At 32.4% G+C, this 21,809-nt stretch overlaps 2 pseudogenes; both read left to right on the top strand.

The window, feature by feature from the left end:
* Window positions 1-534: 534 nt before the first annotated feature.
* LOC142616026 (G-type lectin S-receptor-like serine/threonine-protein kinase At1g67520) lies at window positions 535-16,532 on the top strand (annotated as a pseudogene).
* Window positions 16,533-16,540: 8 nt separating this feature from the next.
* LOC142616025 (G-type lectin S-receptor-like serine/threonine-protein kinase At1g11330) overlaps window positions 16,541-21,809 on the top strand; it is a 64,638-nt pseudogene continuing 59,369 nt past the window's right edge.

The following is a 21,809-nucleotide window of genomic DNA, read 5'->3' as shown; positions in this document are numbered from 1 at the left end:
ATATATAACGTACCATAACATAATTTAGAAACACATGGATCACCTCAAAAAAGAATAATATCAATCAAACACACCAAAAATATTAAAATGGTATATTTGTAAAGATGGATTGATGAAAAATAATTTTAGAAATTGTTTAATTTATAGGAAAAATAAATTATCTTCCACAAAATTTAAATAACAATTTATATATTATATCATAATTACAAAATACTTATTTATTCTCGCGTATCGTATAAGTTTGCAACTATTTCTTTTTTAAATAAAAAGTATTCAACTACGACCACATGCAAGTTCATGCAACCATACCTCGTACATTAAAATCTATATCCACTTTCATTAGACCAATGAGTAAAGGTTTTTATTCTTCTTTCGGCACTAACTCACTAACTGTTGTCTATACATTTAAACATTAAAGTAATTCTACTACTATTGTCTCATAGAATCGCCCCATTCAAATAATGCATCTGACCTTACCAATATTTAAACACTTGCATTTCAATTTCAGCAACTAGAGAAATTCAGTGTTCAACCATGGCTGCCAAATTACATAATCTCCAATTTATTTTCCTTCTTTTTATCTCATGCTTGTGTACTACACACGCTGCAGAAGGGAAATTAAAATTGGACGGCGATAGTCTCAAACCAGGCGACATGCTCAATTCATCAATTGGCCTATAAGTTTCCGCAAAAAGGAAGTTCATTTTGAAGTTTTTCAATAAACAAGAGAACTCCTTTTTGGGAGTAACGGACAAGGCAGACAAATTTGTTGTATATGTTGCTAATCCAGGCAAACCTATTGCCAACGATTCGGGCATGCTCACCTTGGATAATACAGGAACATTGAAAATTATGCACCTTGGTGGGGATCCTATAGTGTTATACTCTTCTGCTCAACCTAAAATGAACACTGTCGCTACTCTACTGGACTCCGGAAATTTTATCTTAAAAGAATTGTACTTTAATGGATCTACCAAGGGGTCTTATGGCAAAGTTTTGATTATCCATTCAACAAACTTTTGCCTGGTATGAAATTAGGGGTCAACCACAAAACGGGCCAGACATGGTCACTTACATGTGTTATCTGATGAAATCATAGCTCCAGGCCCTTTCACTTTGAATTCAATGGCGAAGCCAGAATTTTGTCTTTGGGGGCAAATAGAAAAGGATATGAATAATTTTCTTCTCTATATATAAACTATATTTTTTTTTTGTTATATATAGTAATAAAAAATAGTACTATTAATGTAATTTAAGCACTTTATAAATCTTTTTTCTTAATGGAAAGTACTTTATAAATCAATATGTACTATATTTATATGATATATTTTATCCATTTAAGCTTAATACTTTTTGTGTGATTTATATGTGAGATTTAGATTTAAAAGTACCAAGATTTAAACCTTGGATTTGAACCCTTTTAGGCAATTGAGTAACAACACTTAAACTATACAAATACTATATTTTATAATATTTGTATACAAATGCTATATTTTGTAAAATTTACATCTGATAAATAAATGTTTGAATTATATTTTGTGATTGATGATTCATCATTTGTAAATTCTACATGTAATATTCCTAGTATCATCCTTTTATTAACTAGTCAAAAAGAAAAGACAAATGCTGTGTTTATAATATTTTTACAATAAATCTTAAATGACAAAGTATTACGAGTTGTTATTAGTGGGATAAAAAAGTAATCTCAAAGGTAAGTTCAAATTAGAACTAATAATAACTAACCACTTAGGACTTATTGTCAAGACTTACAAAAAAGTTGTGGAGGTAGCACTTTTCAAAAGAAAATCTAGGAATGCAACAAATGCTACAATATTTTCACAACACGTTTATTTTTAGTTGGGGGTGGATTTGGATATAATATTTTATTTTGGCGGTCCATTGTTGTAAAAATATTGTAAGATTTTGGTGTGTATTTTCACAATTCCTAGTGAGATAACAAATTCAATTCAATCTCTATCTCTAAAAGTAGTTTTATAGTTCCAAGAAATAATACTGTTCATCTATCATAAAATTATTAACAAAATATGAAAACCACATATCTGTGGTGAAACAAACATATTTAACAATACGTGTCAAAATTTGTACTAGACAACATAACATAAAAATCAAGAGAATTTGGAAACAAAGAATATAGAGATAGAAGAAGGGGAGAAGAAGAACTCAGCTCCTTTGTGCCACTACAAGTAAAACAGGCTATTGCGGCGGGTTTTTTGTGGCAGTTTAAAAAACTGTTGCTATATGTCACATATTGCGGTGCTTTTTTGAACTGCCCCTGTACATAAGATATATTACGGCATACCATTAGACCACCGCAATAGAGATAGTCTTTTGTAGCACTCTACAGCGGCAGTATAAAAAAACCACCGCAATATATGTGTTTTAGCGGCATTTTTCCTAGTTATAGCAGTGGTCTACCGAATCACCACAATATATGCCTTTTTGCGGCATGTTTTCCTAGTTATAGCAGCGTTTTGAGTGAACACCACGATAGACCTTTTAATTGCCTAGGCACGTTTTTGCTTTTACTTACCCACCTAAATTTTCATTTTTGCTTTTCATTTCCCACACAAAAGCAACATTTCCCATTTAACTCTAGGATCTTCTCACACATTTCCCCTTTAACTCTAGGATCTTCTTACACACACACACACACACACACACACACACACACACACACAAAAGCAACGTCTCATTTTCTCTAGAATCCACTTCATTTCTCACTCACACACACGGCCTCACCTTCACACCGAGGAGCCAAGCCGAGCCCATCGCCGCACCGAGCCCAATCTGCTCTTCTTTCTTTCGATCAACCAGTGACACCTGTTCGCGTAAAATAATCTACAAGCGCACAAAATCATAACAAGTAGTAAAGTGTTTTTAGAAAACGAATGTCGAACCCACAGGGATTAACTATGTTATTGAATACTGAAATTCACTAAATTAATTACTATTTGGAAAATTGAAAATAAAAGGAATGTTCTACTATCTGAGTTAAATTAAAATATTTAATAAAAATAAATCTACGAATAAAAGATTAACAAAATGCAAAAATCTAAAAGTGTAAAAATATGATAAAAATGGATCTAGAGCGGTTGATTTCACCTAACAAATCCCACACAATTTATTCTTCCTAATTATTAAATTCTAATAATCTCTCGTTGATGATTAAAAATTCCTTAAGTATTTAATATCTTCTCTCAAATAAGATCAAAAATATCTTCAACTAACAATTCCATATCTTTATGTGAATTTAATTAATTGGAGACTCATTACGTACTTCGAATTTTCTGACAAAATCAGACTAATCGCGGTAAAGCATCTCTACTTTCGCTCAACTAATGATGTTTAATTCTAGAAATAAAATAACAAATCACCTCTCAGTCTCATTGTAATTCAATTGATCAAACAATAATTCGTATAAACAAATAGTAAGCATTAAGAATAAGAATTAAACACTCAATCATGGAAATATTAAAAATAAAGTTACTCAGAATATAAATTGTGTTCATTGCTAGACTACATCAATGCTCTAGAAAATAAATTTAGTTCATAATAAAATTGAAAAGAAAACAAATAAAAATTATATTTTTCATCTAAATTGGTTGATCAACATGAAGCTCTCGCCTTTGTCCTCAGATCCTCCTCTTCATAATGACTCCCAAAACAAGTTCTTCTATGCGGCGCCCCCTTTTCCTCTCTCTGGTTTTTCTTCTTTTTACCCTAAAGAGCCTTTAAATAGGTCAAGGAATCTTATTCCCGTTTGGAGAAAATCCCAGATTTTTAAGCTTCACTTAACCGACTATTTTGGCCTATTTAACGTCAGAATTTGGACTTTTAGTAAACTACAAAGTTTTAGCCCTTTAAGTAAAATTTCCAGCCCAACTTGAATCATCTCGATTGGATATCTGAGCCGAAAGTTATGCTAAAAATACTACTGATGTGTAGGCTGGAATCCTAATCCGAATTGGACTTGGATTTGGTGCAAATTTCCTTTGATTCCTTGCCCCACTTGGACTTGAATTTAATTGGCTTAGTCTTCTCTTGAATTCATGCCTCGCTGGATGTAAGTTGGCTTGATTCAATTGGCTTAGCCCCACTTTGCATGTAAAGTCCTTGTTACCTGCAACACAAAGATATTATAAAATCAGTAACAGAATAACATAAAAGTAAGGCAAAATATGTAGATATGTGAGTACTTTATTGTATATATTTCATGCACATCAACACCAATCCTCACATTTCTCACTTCTGATCATTTTAAAATCTGAGATTTTCATTTCTATTGATTTATATTATTTGATAGATCATATTATTTTGTGTGTGAATTTTTTTGGGATTTTCATGTGATATTTTAGGGTTTTGTTTGCAGGTACAAAATCTGTTAATGGGTCTTTGGAAACAAGAGAGTTTCAAAGATGAGGTATGTGAAATGCCAGTTTGTGGGTTCTTCATTTTTTTCGTTTATTGGTTTTTGCTTGGATTTCTAGGATGATTAATGCTGCAAATTGTATGATTGAAGGTTTTATGTTCTATATGTGTTGTAAATCTATTTCTGAAAAAATTGCTTGTATTCTCTTGAATTTAATTTTTATATTTACTAACCATCTTACTTCTATTTGACATTGTATTATTATCTGTTGGTTGTACTTATAGTTAAGTTATATAAGCTCTGGGTCTGACCTCTTCAAGTCCAATAACCACTCCTAAAGATTTATTTGTTTTTTTTTCCTAATAAATTTCTCTGGCTTTTATTTTATACTAGCAGTGGTCTTTTTGATTTTCCTAAAGCTTATTTTTTAGACTTCCCATATATGCTACATGCTCTCTATTTTGCCAATGGTATTCATCAAAATATATAGAATAGTGAGTTTCTTACTGATATCAGCATCCAAAAAGAGGCTTATGACGAAGAAATGTGACAGTGTGTAATGGAATTTAGTTGATCCTCTATGAAATTTATTTCATTTATTTGTCTTTAATTTGTAAATGTTTGTCACTTCAGACTGTGATTCTTAGTGGACTTTAAGCCACCTTTTATTTTCATAACCTCATAGCCGATTACATCCTCCACTCCATCAAATCTGGTCGGTATTTTTTCAATTCTCTTTGAGCTCCTCCAATTTTCCTCTTGTTTGGTTCGGCTAAGTTGAGTTTAATTATTACTATTTTTTTTTCTTTTATTGGTGATCAACAGGATCTCAGTTCTCTAGATGAGTCTGTGGTCGATTTGAGCAAGGCAGAGAGTGACTAAGAGGGCTATCTCGTTGGCTTGACGAAGAGCATAGTAAGTAATACTTGCTTAAATACTTATTAAACATTGTACTTATAATTATAGTAATTGTGTTGGGGTGGATTGTTGTGTTGGAGCAAGCAAGTGGCTTGCATGGTGTTATAAGGTGGTTAGAATTGATATTGGGAGTGCTTATTAAATTTTGAAATTTTGGATGGATATTGTTGAGTTATGTTTGTTGTTTACTATTTTTTGCCAATACTTGTAAGCATTTTATATTTGTTTTCTTAGGAGCATAGGTTTGTTTTGTTAGATAAAAGATGATTTGTTTCTTAAATTAAAGGTAAAATGAACTAATTGAAACTTGGATCAACTCTAGGGAGGTGTATTAGCATCTCAAATGTCGCAAGTGGTTTACATGGAATTGTATGTATTAGCACCTCAAGTTTCGCAAGTGTTTTACGTGGAAGATGTGAGACATAAAGATTAGGTGGTGGCGGTTAAAACAAAACCTAGGGAGATGTTTGATGTTGGTATTAATGCTTCACATGATGATGATGATGATGATGATGATGATGAAGTGGATACTTTTTTTTGAGAATGTCCCTTATAATATAACTATTGATGATGCATGTGATGATGCTAATGACAGCCGTGATTGGGTTCAAGTTAATGAAGAAAGTACAATTTATGATACACCGTTGATCAGTGAGAATGAATTGCTTGAACAAGACTTGATAGATGATGAAGAATTTAGTGATGATGTTTATGAGTCTAATGATGATGAGTCCAATGATGATGAGTCTACTTAATACTTTGGTTATCATTCATTATATTATGACTTAATTATTAGAAGTTGTACTTGCAAACTACTTATATTTTGCATCATTTTATAAGAAAGGACAAACTTTTTTTGGTATCCTATTTGTACATAGGTATATTGGTCTTGAAACTAAATGTTTGTGAGGTCATTGTGCCTATATATTTGTTTATTTTAGTCAATGAATGATGAAACAGCAAAGCAAAACTACTTATATTTTGCATCATTTTATAAGAAGGTTGAATAAGTTGTGAACTCTTATTGTTCCCTTTTCTTTTGCTTATTTGAACGGTTGTTCATGAGCTTGCTTTATTTGGAAGAGAAACTATTTTTAGTATCCTATTTGTACATAGGTATATTTAGACATGGCAAAGTTTTTTTTTTGTTTTTGAAATAGATGCAATTTGTGAATCATTTATGAGTTCTTCAATTGTGATTAGATTCTCACTGGTGATACTGTTACTAATTACCACTAAACGCTTGATACCCAAATTTGGTTCAACTCTTGTTCCAGCTTTTTAGAAGCTAAGTGATTAACTTAGGTAAATTATTTAGGTCTAGGTTAAAGCAAATACTACACAAATATTAAAGCAGCAGAAAATAAAGAACACACCGATATAATAACCCAGGAAAACCAAACCAGTAAAAAACCTAGGGAGGATTTAACCTAGCTATCCTCAAGGTAAAACAAGATCCACTATGAAAGAATTGAAGTTTACACAATAGCAACTTAGACCACTAACATCCTATTGCTACCTCAAGTAGAAAACTTACTACCACAACCATGTGACAGCTCCGAGTCCGCAGACTACTTCTTTCTCAGATCAACAACATCCACTAGTACACCACTTGTATATCATGAAGTTCTTTATGTAGCAACTGAAACGATCACAAAGCTCTCGACATCAATCTCGAACTTGATAATCCTAAGTATGTATGAAGGCAAACACCTCTAGATCTCACAAGAGATTCACACACACAGCATAAACAACAAACTTAAAACGTGGTTAGGGTTTTTCCTTTTATATTTTAGGTAAAAACATAAAACCCTATACGTCAAACGGGCTTGGGCTTAGTTGAAAAATTTTACAGAAAAATAATTTGCACGAGCTTCGATTGATCAAGTCTAATTTTCGATCGATCATGCCTTGCAGAAAGTGAACAATAATTTTTTGCAATTACTTGATTCCAACTTTACATTAAACATACTTTGAGCAACCTAAATCTAGACTCTAAGTTTTGATCATGGCTTGCCAACATTACACATTGAAGTTCTAATACATTTAAATCTAGACTCTAAGTATAAGATGAAAAGTTTTTAAAAAACCTTGAATTTAACCCTCATTATCCAAAAATAAGATTTTCAATCAATTTGTCCTCAAAAACACAAACTTTAAACACATTTTGCAACAAAATCAAGGTTTGTCAATCTTGGATGGCCACACTAAAATCACACACAATAATATGTACCAAGTTTAGCAAAGAGTACTTGTGAAGTGTGTGCAATTAAAAAAAAGCTTGAGATACATGTAAGGTGATATGTAGATAGAAATCAATCACAATTTCTACAAAATTCATCACATAAATTAGAAAGAGACTATCACTCAAAGAACTACATCATATAACTCCCACGTCTCCTAAAAAACAAGCTTGCAATCATATAAGTTTCTTGAATTTGCCTCATAATTTACACACCAATTTTTATTTCAATTTGAATTCATTATAGCCCAATAATGTACACACCAATTTTACTTTATTTGAATTCATTATAACCAAAGCTACACCTTATGTTCTTTTTATGCATGTGCTACACTTTCTTGAGCACAAAATTTTATGATATGCACTAAGGTGTTCATGATTGGCTAGTAAACGGTGGTGAGATGGTTATTTATGTCTTTCTCATTAAGTTCAAGTCCAACAATCAAAAGCATGTAACTTCAAGATTAAGATCAAATGATCAAAAACTATAAACATCTCCCACACAATATGCACTACATAGCCAAAACTAGCAAAGTACAGTAAAATAACCTCATCCAAGCTAAACAAGGTACACAAGCATGTTATGTAAAGATAATAGAACAACCTTGATTACAAATCCATGATATGTAATACAAAACACAAAAATCTTTTTGGTTAAAAAAAATTTTATGACCAAAAACAAAAGGCACATATTATGCTAAATGAACAATGCAAAGCTATACATGATAGTGCAAAACTAAGCTATAGAGGGTACACAAATAAGAAATATCAATTTCTTAATTAACTCATGAGTACATGTATGAACTAGTACATACTCATACAAAATTAGAAATAGCTTAGCACTTATGTAACACATACTATTCAAGTTTCTCCACAATGTCAAGCTTGTTCTAAATCAATAGAGAGATATCATAATTCATGTAATCCTCAAGAAAAATAAAACAAGACTCAAAATAAAATATTTTTGTCTTTTTAAAATTTTTCAATGCTTTTGGATTTTTTAATAATCAAAACAACATAAGAAAATAAAACAACCAAAAACTAAAAGTAAACATGTCCACAAATAATTGAAAGAATTTAATCAGGGACAAGTCAGCAACACTCACCTTAGAAAATATTTTCTCACCCATATAGCACGAGTCTTCGGCTTTGTAGGTGAAAATCCATGAGAAGCAGAGTGTATTTGAGGGATTACACCAATCTTCTGAGAAAGACTGAAATTCTGCAATTTTCTTTCACAAGCCAATAAGCTCAAATTTTTCAAAAGAATGTGAAACAATTTATTTAGACTTATGGCAGGAGATATATCTTCACATATCCTAGATTGAAATATAGAATGTTTAAACTTCAATTTATGACAATTAGGACAAATGTGACCGAAGACACAACAAAAGTGACAAACAAGAAAAAATTTAGGAACATTAGTATTCCTAACAGGAAATTAAGTCTCATATTTTGGTTTTTGCCTCAACAAAGAACAATTTGGTCTAATATGACCAACAACACTACAAAGGTGACAGGTAGGCACAAAAATAGATTTTTTATGATCTCTAACAGTAGGTTTAGACATAGATTTAGAAACTTCAACATCTACATCAGAAATTTTACCTTTGTCTAACCTAGCAAAATAAGTCTTTTCTTTATTATTCCTCTTGAAATGGGGAATATAAACTTTTTCAACTTTAGGCTTAAGAGAAACAGAAACACTTTTATTATCAACAACAGGCTTTGCACTAGTCAACTTTTCAAGTTTAGCTTTAGACTCAACTAACTCTTGTTCCAAGCTTTTCATCTTGAGAGGAAATTTAATTTCTCAAAAATTCATTTTTTTTTATTAGATTCATCTAATCTCACAATCAATTCCTCTTTTTCAAGATTAGCCAATTTTAACTCTTATTTAAATTTCTTAGCAATTTTCAAAGATTTAGATAATTCCTTACGAAGAGTTTCACAGGCATCAATAAGATCAACAAAAACAACAATGTCCTTTTTATTCAAATCATCACAAATATGAGCAAAAAGAGACTTCAAATTATCAATGATAACAAGGATCAAGGATCAACTCTTAAATCAAAAGATCTAAAACACTAGATTAACCTGCTCTGATACCACTTTTACAATTTTTAGACCTCTTAAACACTAGCTGTTTAACCTAGTTATTTAGCCAAGTGATTAACATAGGTAAATTATTCAGATCTAGATTAAAGAAAATCATACACAAATATTAAAGCAGGGGAAAATAAAGAACACAATGATATGATAACTTAGGAAAACCAAACCGGTAAAACACCTAGAGAGGATTTAATCTAGCTATCCTCAAGGTAAAACAAGATCCACTATGAAGGAATTGAAATTTATACAATAGTGACTTAGACCACTAATATCCTATTGCTACCTCAAGTAGAAAACTAACTACCACGACCACGTAACAGCTCTGAGTCCACGGACTTCTTCTTTCTCAAGTCCATAGCACCCACAAGTACACCACTTGTATATCTTGAAGTTCTTTATGCATCAACTGAAATGATCGTCAAGATCTCGACATCAATCTCGATCTTAATAACCCTGAGTATATATGAAGGCAAACATCTCTAGATCTCACAAGAAATTCACACACACAGCATAAACAACAACCCTAAAACGTGGCTAAGTTTTTTCCTTTTATACTTAAGGCAAAAACATAAAACCTTACGCATCAAACGAGGCTTAGGCTTAGTTGGAAAATTCTGCAGAAAAACAATCTGCACAAGCTTGGGCTTAGTTGGAAAATTCTGTAGAAAATGAACAGTAATTTTCTGCAATTACTCAATTCCAACTTTACATTAAACATAGTTTGAGTAGCCTAAATCTAGACTCTAAGTTTTGATCATGGTTTGCTAACATTACACATTGAAGTTCTAATACATTTAGATCCTAAATCCTTAGAACCTAACATTAAAGAATTAGGACTTCCCTTGCTCCTCACCATAGCCAAAAGACACTACGGTGCTGATGTGAACACATCAAAAACATAATTCGTGTGCTTAGTCTCTAGATCCTCCACTCATTCATTTTGATTTAGCTGTACAATTCATTCACACACATGATAGCAAGCTAGAGTTTGCTTCTACATTCACACACATGATAGCAAACTTGTAAACTTGTAAAAAGTATATTTTAACATTACATTACTAATAATATCATTCCCACAAAAAAAAAAAAAAAAAAAAAACCTACATGTCATGGACCATATCAAGTTATCAACCTTCTTAAGTGCTAATGTTCCTATTGCATTTAAAATAATAGTAAAGTTAAATAATAGTAAAAAATATTTAAAAATAAATATAACATATTAAGTAAAGAGGAATTAAATATTTTATAAGAATTACACCTTAATCTCAATCTACTCAACGTTGGTAGCAAATTCAGCATTGCAAATATTCATACTTGCAAATTGTAGCTCAAGTTGGCCAATTTCGTTAGCATCTTCATCTACATTACAATATTTTAATATAACTTAAGGTACCATGAAAGCAAATCAATAAAGAATTAAAATTGTATAATTATGACTATAAATAAATTAAATTACCTTCAAATCCATATAACCAACTTTTAGTACACAACATAGCTTCCACATTCTCAGGTAAAAGACGTGATCGATATGGAGAAAGATTTTTTTTTTTTTCCAATGCTAAAACTTGATTCAGAAGTAACAGTGGTTATTGGAATGCTCATGAGATCCCGTGCCATTAAAGAGAGCTCTGGAAACCGATTGTAATTCTCTTTCCACAAAGAGAGAACTTCCAACTTTTAATTTTTCTTCTTGCTAAGTCTAGGCTCTTCTAAATACAAGTCCAACTGAGATTTTTTTTGTTTTGGCACCACGACCACTTTCATAATGCTCAAATTCCTAATCATTAAAAAAATTGCAATGAAAAATAATGCCACACAACATTACAATCTTTATTATAAAAAACATAGCACAACATATACCAAACAAAATGTGATTCACTTGCATTATCTTCCACATCTTCATCATCATCAGAATCATTCACAGCATCGCTAGTATAACTAGAACTCCCAACACAAGATGAGACATTTGTAGTGGCCTTAGGCTTGGGGCATTCATATTCTGAAAAGCTTATACAATATAGTTTGAACTTCCTCCACCTTCATTTCAGCAATGTGTTCAATTGGCTCTATTTTCTTGAAAGTATAGTCCACATAATCCAACTTATACCTTGAATCAAGAACAATGGACAAGCTAGCACCACACTATAACAATCCCAATATTTGTCAAATTTACCTTTCATTTGTTCTACCATATTATTGATAAATGAATCTTGGCTCTCCATTTCTTCAAGTAAGAGCAATTCAATTTGAGACACTCCTTGAAAATATAGATTTGTTGTAAGGTAATCAATTCCAGAAAATAGAGTTGTAATGTCATTGAAAGGTTTCAAAAATCAAGTTATCCTTTCAACTCTATTCCATTCATCCCTTGGTGGACAATGCTTGAAATTAGCATTTTCCTCTGCAAAATGGTTCAACACAGAACGATGTCATATAGCACTATTAATCATGTCATATGTTGCATTCCATCTTGTACACACATCTAAATGTAAACCCTTTGTTCTCTTCATACCAACTATCTTGGCACATTCATCAAATCTGCACATTCTACTCTCTGATCCTTTAAGAAATTTCATAGTTTCTCGGATCTTAATCATCAAGTCATCTATTACTTTCAATCCCTCTTGAACAATAAGATTCAATATATGAGCACCACAACGCACATGAAAAAAGATACCATCACATAACAATAAATCCCCCTCATTAAGCTTTTGCTTTATGAAATCTTGGCAACTATCATTATTAGATGCATTATCTAAAGTAATGGAAAATATTTTCTTCTCAATACCCCATTCTTCCAAGAAACTTAAAATTTTCTCTGATAAAGGAGTTCCCGTGTGTGGAGGTGGCATATGAAAAAAATTCAAGATGATGTTTTTCAATTCCCAATTCTCATCCGCATAATGTGCCGTAAGAAAACTATATCCCTCGCTTGTGGTAGAGGTCCATAAATTCGAAGTCAAATATATTCTACCAGGAATTGATTTCAACTTATTTTTAACGTCATCCTTCTCTTTCTTATAAAGTTTTAGAACATCAACTTTTGAAGCATTCCTAGAAATATGTTTAACATCTGAATTTAGATAGCTAAAAACTTTTCTAATGCCCTCATACTCAAGAAAGCTAAATGGTAAATTATGTTTAATAATAGCCTTCGCTAACATCTCACAAAACTCTTCTTGAGTTATCTTGTTTTGTAACACCTTACCCTCTTCTTCACCATCTTCTTTTACTTTATTTCGTTTTAAGCATTTGAGAAGATGGCAATGCAAGTTTGAGTTCCATTATGACTATTTGCCAAAAACATTTTCCCACACCATTGACAAATAGCCTTACTTAACCCTTCTTCATCAATAGACAATTTCACAAATTCAATCCAAATTGAAGAAAAATATTGTTTTTCCTTTTTTTTGGTTCCCTGAAACTCTTTTTGATTTCTTAACCTTTGTATTAACTCTTAAAGATGGTGAAGGATTACTAGTAGTAGTAGTAGTAGTAGTAGCAGTAGTATCCATAATTACAGCATCATCATCATCACTTTCCAAATTTACAGCCAGAGAAGCCGTTGTACTCTAATTATCAAAGCAAAATATATAATTAAAATTCTAGTCTATGTAAAACATCTAAAGAAACTGTGAAGTGTGAACATAACTACATAAGACATTTATCCAAATGACAATGAGTCAATGACATGTTCAGTTTTTTCAGCAATCAAACACACAAACAATTAAATATAATATTAACTAAGCAGTAAACTATATTACTATTGTTAAATCATGATATTAAAAATCAATCCAAAAACTAAAAACATTTAGGGATTTAAAAGAATGATGAAAATGATTTAACTTAACTTTACCATAGTTGATGATTTGTGGTTGTGCTCCTCTTAAATGGGTCAGCAGGTGGCAGCAGCAAGTGGTTGTGCTCCTCTTAAGGATTGAAAGAACTAAGAAGAAAAGAGTAGAGGCACAGGCAATCACAAAGAGAAAAGATTAGAGGGCAATAGTAGAGGTAGAGAGGTGCAAGCTTGAAATTGAAAAAGTGTGGAAGTGTGAAATGAAGGGCAAAGGGCCAGAGGCGCAACAGTGCAAGAGAAGAGTAGAGGAAGTGAGGAACTGACTCACTGAGGAGGCTTTGATGCTTTGGCCCTTGTGGATGTGGCTATCATGTTTCATACTTCAATGTTTCACACTTTCACTCTTTCATGTTTGTGAGTCTGTGACTAAATTGTGCCTTTGGTAATTCCGTAATTGGCTTTGGAAGTTTGGACTACAGCTAAGCTAGTCAAGCTCATTAGATTTTTTCTTCTTTTTTTTTAATGGTTGGGTTGTGTAACACTGTAGCTTGTGTTGTCTTATCTAGAGACTAGATGTCTCATTCTCTCTTGTCAATTTGTCATGTCTGTGGAGGCAATGGAGAGCTGAAGCTTTAATCCTTTATTGGTTGTGATTCGTGAAGCTTTAATGCTTTTATTGACTATTGCATTGGTTTGGTTCGGGTGCTTTGGGCTTTTTTTTTTAGCAAATTTTTTTTTTAATGGGTCAAGTCACGGGTTATTCGGGTCGGGTCTAGTTGACCCACAAAAAATCGGGTTGGGTCACAAGTCAACCCGTTTTTTCTTCCGGTCAATAAAATTAGGTTTGGGTCAGGTATTTTTCAAGTCGGGTCGGGTTAGAAAATTTTGAGCTGTTTTTCCATGTCTAGGTATATTGGTCTCAGGTCATTGTGCCTATATATTTGTTTATTTTAGTCTTTGAAAGATAAAATGACTAAGTGGCATCATTTTATAAGAAGGTTGAATAAGTTGTGAACTCTTATTGTTCCTTTTTCTTTTGCTTATTTGAATGGTGGTTCATGAGCTTGCTTTCTTTGAAGGAGAAACTATTTTTAGTATCCTATTAGTACATAGGTATATTGGTCTTGAAACTAAATGTTTGTGAGGTCATTGTGCCTATATATTTGTTTATTTTAGTCATTGAATGATGAAACAGCAAAGCAAAACTACTTATATTTTGCATCATTTTATAAGAAGGTTGAATAAGTTGTCAACTCTTATTGTTCCCTTTTCTTTTACTTATTTGTTTGGTGGTTCATAAGCTTGCTTTCTTTGAAGGAAAAACTGTTTTTGGTATCTTATTTGTCCATAGGTATATTGCTGTGTTTTTCAACATGGTTATTATATGAACTTATTAACTAATCATAATTTGTATTTAGGGTGATCCTCGGGACCAACAATCTCTAGCTCTCCAAAGATCATCATTTGCATCCCATCAAGAATCAAATTAATCAGTTTAATCTTGGTGTTCGAGGACTTTTTGCGTACAAAGAATTACATTTCAACAACTGCATTTTTTGCAAGTGTTGTAGGATATTTTCTAACACTTTGGAACTTTGACTATGTAATTAACTTAGTTTGGGCTGTTGTTTTATTCTTAGGATCACATCTTTTTGTCAGTCCAATGATGATGATATTGTAGACACTGTTATGTATATTGATAATATATTTCTCTATATGATCATATGCTAATATTATGCTAGTTTGGAAACATTTGTGGTGTTGTGTTAGTAGAGCCAAAACTATTACAGGTTTTTTTGTAAACATGTTATCAATATTATAGGATATTGTGGAAAAAAAAACTACCTATAGTGGCGGTCAGAAGCGCCGCTAAAAGTGTACTTTGAACATTTTGAATGAAACCTTATAGCCGTGCTTATTGCCCGCCGCTAAATGTGGACTCCTATAGTGGCGCATATGGACTGCCTCTAAAGGTTGATTTATCCAATTCCTAGCCTTATATGGCGGCGGTGGAAAGCCCGCTGCAATAAACAAAATCCGCCGCTAAAAGGTTCCTATACAGCATTACTTAAACAGTGGTGCTTTGAAATGCCGCAACAGTAGCCGCCACTAAGGTCAGATGTGCCTTTTTTGGTTTTACAGCACTTTTTTTTGTTTTAGTGGCGCTTTTGGAGCACCGCAATAGCCCGTTTTTCTTGTAGTGTGCTGATCTATCCAAAATCAAATGCCAATTTATCTGCTAGTAGAGTTGTTGTTGTGTTATTTTTTTAAAAAGAGGAGTGCACTTTGCTGCCTCCATTGTGTGCCAACCATCAACCTCTAGTACCTAAGGGAAGTGTTTTTACTCGCTTTTCTTTTTATTAAAAAAAAATCTTAAAATGAGGAACAAGCAAAAACTAAGAAGAGCCCTTTCTATTAAGTCATTTCTTTTTTAGGGATTCAGTTAATCCAATTTTTATAAACATATCAAAATTTTAATGGGATTGGGGAGCCAATCAACCTACATACTCAAGAAAAAATTTTAATTTTTGTATGACTCATATATTTGAAAATTTTTGGGGGGGCCAAGGCCCCTATGTGGCTCCACCACTGTTTGAATGGGACCCCAAGGGACACCAAATTATCATTCAGCGACGAGGGGCTGTTTATTGGAGAAGTGGAAACAGGTTTCAGATGTTACCTGCAGAGACAAATACTACATACGATTTCATCGTCATTTCAAATATGGATGAAGAATACTTCACTTATAATAATATAGATCAAAGTCAGCAGTCGAAATGGATGCTTGCTTCTATGGGAAATTAAAGGATCTCAATTATGGATCTAGTATTGCCCGAGCAAATAAGTGTTATGGCTATAACACTAATGGAGGATGTCAGAGATGGAAACAACTCATATGTAGGCATCGTGGTGAAGCATTTGAACTTAGACCTCGTTATTACTACTCTGATCCATCAATTTTGTCAAATTCAAGTCTCGGCATCAGTGATTGCAAAGATGCTTGCTGGAATAACTGTTCCTGTGTGGCCTGTTGTTCTCTATTTAATAATGGCACTGGATGTCAATTTGGATAGAAACATCCATGTTTTTTCTTGTAAACAAAGGGAAAGTTTATTCTCTTGCACAGACTTATCGCAGTGGTAAGTAAATTTGTTCTTTGTACTACCATGATGTTGTGGAAATCTGAAGAAAGCACACTTGATTCTCTCTTTGATCAACAGAAACTAAACTATTAGTTCTTGGGTAGTAAATCTTGAATCCACGAGGGGTTCCTTAAATCCATAAAGTGATAAAAAACTGGAATCCACCAAAGAAAAAAATTGACAAAACGTCTGTGCTTATATTGATAATAATCTAATTTGCTTCTGATGGCTATAAAACATATAAATACTAAAAAATAAAACCCTAGGACGACTGGGAAACGTCCAAAACCCTAATTCGCACGAATTACGCGATTAGGTGACAAAATACTGAAATTTACCAAAAATAGCAAAATTGAGTTAAATGCAAAATCATAAACTACTAACCTTAAAGGTCATCCCAAAATAAGTGAGACCTTATTCTAACTTTTGAGTAAAAAGTTATTATGGAAACAAAAATTACTATAAATGGCAAAATCGCAATTTTCGGGACCTAAATGATGGAATTTATCATTTTCAGGAGATACCTCATAGCAAAGCAATGACTATTGCTTAGAAAGACTGTTTTGCTTCAGCCTACCAAATTTCATGTCATTCTGACTCCATCGCCCAAATGATTTCTACTAGTGTCTTTTTGCCTTGCATGATTTTAGGCACGCTTGGGAGTTCAAAAAGGCCATGACGATCTGTTCTACGTCATTCCAACAATACACAAGTTTGCAATTTCACCTTGATTATCAATAACACAGCTTAATTGGTGTCGATCACATGCAATCTAGAAAATATCATACAATTTTCCAAAAAATACCTTAACCTATTAGAAAAAATGAATTTAGTGAACATGACACTAGTGAAAATCATTGAACTAGGTTAACACACGTCTTATTTATATTTGCAACTATTTTTTATGTATAAAAACAAAGCAACTTCTCATTAGCAAACAAGCTTGGTGTGGGGGGGGGGGGAGCTCTGAACCTGTTTATTCTGTATGGTATAAACAAATTCGTAAACAATGATGTTATAATTAACTAAATCTAACATTAACCTAAACCCTATTTTATCATCACATCAGGGAAAATTGCAAACCAGAGAAAATATAGCCATTAAGAAATTATCAAGACACTCAGGACAAGGAGTACTTGAGTTCAAGAATGAGTTGATACTCATATCTAAACTCCAACACATGAATCTTGTTAAAATTCTAGGTTGTTGCAGTTGTGGAAAGGAGAGAATGATAATATATGAATTCATGCCCAACAAAAGCTTAGCTTAATTGGTGTCGATCACATGCAATCTAGAAAATATCATACAATTTTCCAAAAAATACCTTAACCTATTAGAAAAAATGAATTTAGTGAACGTGAGACTGGCAAAAATCATTAAGCTAGGTTAACTCACGTCTTATTTATATTCACAACTATTTTTTATGTATAAAAACAAAGCAACTTCTCATTAGCAAACAAGCTTGGTGGGGGGGGGGGGGGGGAGGGCTCTGAACCTGTTTATTCAGTATGGTATAAACAAATTCGTAAACAATGATGTTATAATTAACTAAATCTAACATTAACCTAAACCCTATTTTATCATCACATCAGGGAAAATTGCAAACCTGAGAAAATGTAGCCATTAAGAAATTATCAAGACACTCAGGACAAGGAGTACTTGAGTTCAAGAATGAGTTGATACTCATATCTAAACTCCAACACATGAATCTTGTTAAAATTCTAGGCTGCTGCAGTTGTGGAAAAGAGAGAATGATAATATATGAATTCATGCCCAACAAAAGCTTGGATTACATTATATTTGGTTTGAAAAACATTCACAATTTTCTTTAGACTTCATGTGATTTCCTCTATTAAATTATGTATATCTATATCATATATACATTTTTATATCAGACAGATTCAAATAGAAGCAAAATACTAGATTAGAAGAAACGCCTCAACCACTTTGAGCACCCACTCAATCTAGTTGGATATTTACGTCAAACACATATGAAATTTGTTGACATTTTTATTATGTGTGCAATTGACATTTATACAATATTAATTCTTGCCTCAGGCATGGGACTTGTGGAAGGAAGGCACATGGGTAGAGCTAATGGATCCAACACTAAGGACCCATTTCCATTGAGGAAGGAAGGAGGCGAAGTGGAAGAGAGTAGAGTAGAGTTTACTCAAAATAGGCTAATTTTTGGCCAAATCTACTCTACTCTACTCCTCTCCTTCCCCCTCAATCCAAACTGGCCACAAGTAATTCATGTATTACATAGCAACTGTTAAGATGCATACAATTTAGTCTTTTATGCGTAGAAGAGAGTGCATTTGATAGACCAACAATGTCTGAAGTTATATCCATGTTGACAAATGAAAATATGCCATTACCAATGCCAAAAAAACCAGCGTTTTCATTTGGAAGAGAAGTAAATGAGGTGCACACATATGAAAATGAATCAGAAATTCATTCAGTCAATGGCATGTCTCTTTCTAAGATAACTGCACGATAAAGTTTGCATTATACTCTTATGTATGTAAGGTGCACAATAGATTTTGTCATTTTTGTAATACTATTTGTCTACTTTCCAGAATTCTTGCATGTTGACTTTTGACTATTGCTATCTCTAATAAAAGTTTCTCTTTGTATGTTTCATTTGTTGATTACAATGCAATGATTAGAAGGCAGTGATTGTGAAAGCTCGGATTTGTGTAAAAATATATTTTTAGTAGTCTCTCTTCTAGTCAGGTAACGTTATAAGTTTTTTTTGAATTATTTGATTATTGAGTAAATAGTGCTTTAAAATTGTTTAGGTGATATCTACGGATTTTAGAGAAAGTGTTAGGGATAAGTTCTTTTGTAGTGAACTAGATGAGGTAAGTAACCTCATCCTAATTGGTTTTATTTTGCGTATTTTAACTATTGAACATTGTTTATAATTGTTGTAATTTTATTTAATTGTTTTAGTTGCATTGATTTTAAAAATAAAAAAAAATTATCTCAAATATATTTGATTTACTAAATATATGATTTTATGTATGTATTTAAATGAAATATATTTTTGTTTGAACTATGATTTGATATATATGATTTTAGACAATCTGACTATACTTTGACTCTAATACCCAGCCAATGAGGGTTATTCATTGGTACTGAAATTAGTTCTATTTAGGGCATTATGAGCTTATCATGTTTCTAGACCCAGCTAATGGGGGATATACATTAGCACAGAACTTAGTTTCATCTGAATGTAACACCTATATATCCCTGTGACCATAGTCGTAAAGATTGTTAAGAGTATGAATTATGTTGAATATTTGAATTGTTTTAAGTCCTTGAAACAACTTATGTGTTTTTGGAACTTAGGGTATGTTTAAATACCGCTTATTTGCTAAAAACTGAAAATTTATTGCTGAAAACACTATAGAAAAATAATTTTTCAATGTGTGAATAGTGCTGTGAGACCCAAACTTATTTGCTAACTTTTGTGGGTCCGTGAACAGTACCCATGGACCACTAAAAAAAACGCAAACGCACTAAAATGCAGTCTCAGTGCTATCCAAACTCACACCTATTGTAAATTATAGCTTTGATATATATGAAAAACAGATTAATTTCTAATTCATCTATGATATATTTGTAAGATTTAAAATAATTTGATCTATATACAACTTATTATTTTACAGATCTATCTGCTTGATAGAACTTCTTAGGACTTTCGTTACTTTTTGAGTTGTCAACTCACCCCCACTCCTCTTTCCCCTTTTAGATTCTGATTAGGAAGAGTAGCATATGTTTGGGCTTCTGCTAGGATGTGCACATAAGTGAAGTTTAGGAAATCAATGGAATAAGATTTGAACTTTTATGTTTAAAATTACCATTTGTGTAGACTTTTAGACTTAAAGGATTTAGTTTATTTTTATTTCGATGTTGGAAGATTATTCTTTGGAGATCTTTTGAGAATTGCATTATTAAAGATATTTTTAAATTTATTGATGAAATTTTCTTTGAAGATAATTATTTAGTTGTTAAGAAGGCTTTTTAGACTTGTAGGGAGTAAACTTTATAAGTATGTGACTGTTGTCATGTGCCTAACTCTTACTTTGGTTCGGGGCGTGCACATTAGCTTAGCAACAAAAAAGACTCAATATTTGTTTGAGCTCCACAACAGCCCATTAATGTTGGTTTTAATGGTTAATCACATAGGAATTTACTAGTAACTGCTTATAAGATGCAAATGTACACGGAAATGTTTACTATGCAAGGAATGCTCAAGTACGTGAGATATTGAATAAGGTATCTCACACATTGCACTCAAGCCTGTTACTGTTTACTAGAAAGCAATAAACAGTTTTTTGTTGGAACAAATCATAAAACGTTACATGTCTTTATCTACAGTAGCACTCTAAAACATAAGCTAATAAAGAAAGAAACTCGTGAATGCAAATCAAGTTGAGAAACAGGGTTTCATCCAGCTTTAGCTAGTTGGGAGAAAGCAACACAGTTCAAATTCCACAACTATCATTGTCAAACCCATTTATGATTCCTAGCTAAGACTCAAAACACTCACACAATACACAATTATTAAATAAACAAAGGGGGACGAATAAAACCTTGGGGCCATGGGCGGCTCTACTTGGAGCCCAGGGGGTTCAAATGAACCCCTTGCTGGCCAAAAAAAATAAAAAAAGAAAAAACTATATATATATACTCTTCCTTATTAATCATGAGAACTAAGGATGACCACCATATTCCTATCACAACTCCACTTGAATATGTCCTAGTTAATCATTTCAATTCCAAGCTGAGCACATGGGCGACTCCACTTGGAGCCTAGGGGTTCAGATGAACTCCCTGCTGGCCACCAAAAAAAAACTATATATATATAGACCTCCTTAAAATAAAATTTTGAACACCTTGAACATGGATTTCTTTTAAGCCCAGCTAAAATAAGTTTGAATATGATCCTCTTAACAATATTTTATAATTTAAAAAAAAAAAAAAAAAAAAAAAAAAAAAAAAAAAACTCAATAACAAACCAATTTCATTTAAAATTTGGGAAAAAAATTAATAAGTCCAATGAATCAATGGGAGATCAATGGATGAATGATTGTTTGGCTGTATATATTGAAAAAAATGTAGCTCGTAAGATTGATAATGAAGAAATCATTTAACAATTTCAATATATGAAATATCATAGAAAGCAATTGCAAAACT

The sequence above is a fragment of the Castanea sativa genome, chromosome 11 (assembly GCF_040712315.1).
Source record: "Castanea sativa cultivar Marrone di Chiusa Pesio chromosome 11, ASM4071231v1".
Taxonomy (NCBI): domain Eukaryota; kingdom Viridiplantae; phylum Streptophyta; class Magnoliopsida; order Fagales; family Fagaceae; genus Castanea; species Castanea sativa.
This window is presented reverse-complemented; position numbering and strand designations above follow the sequence as displayed.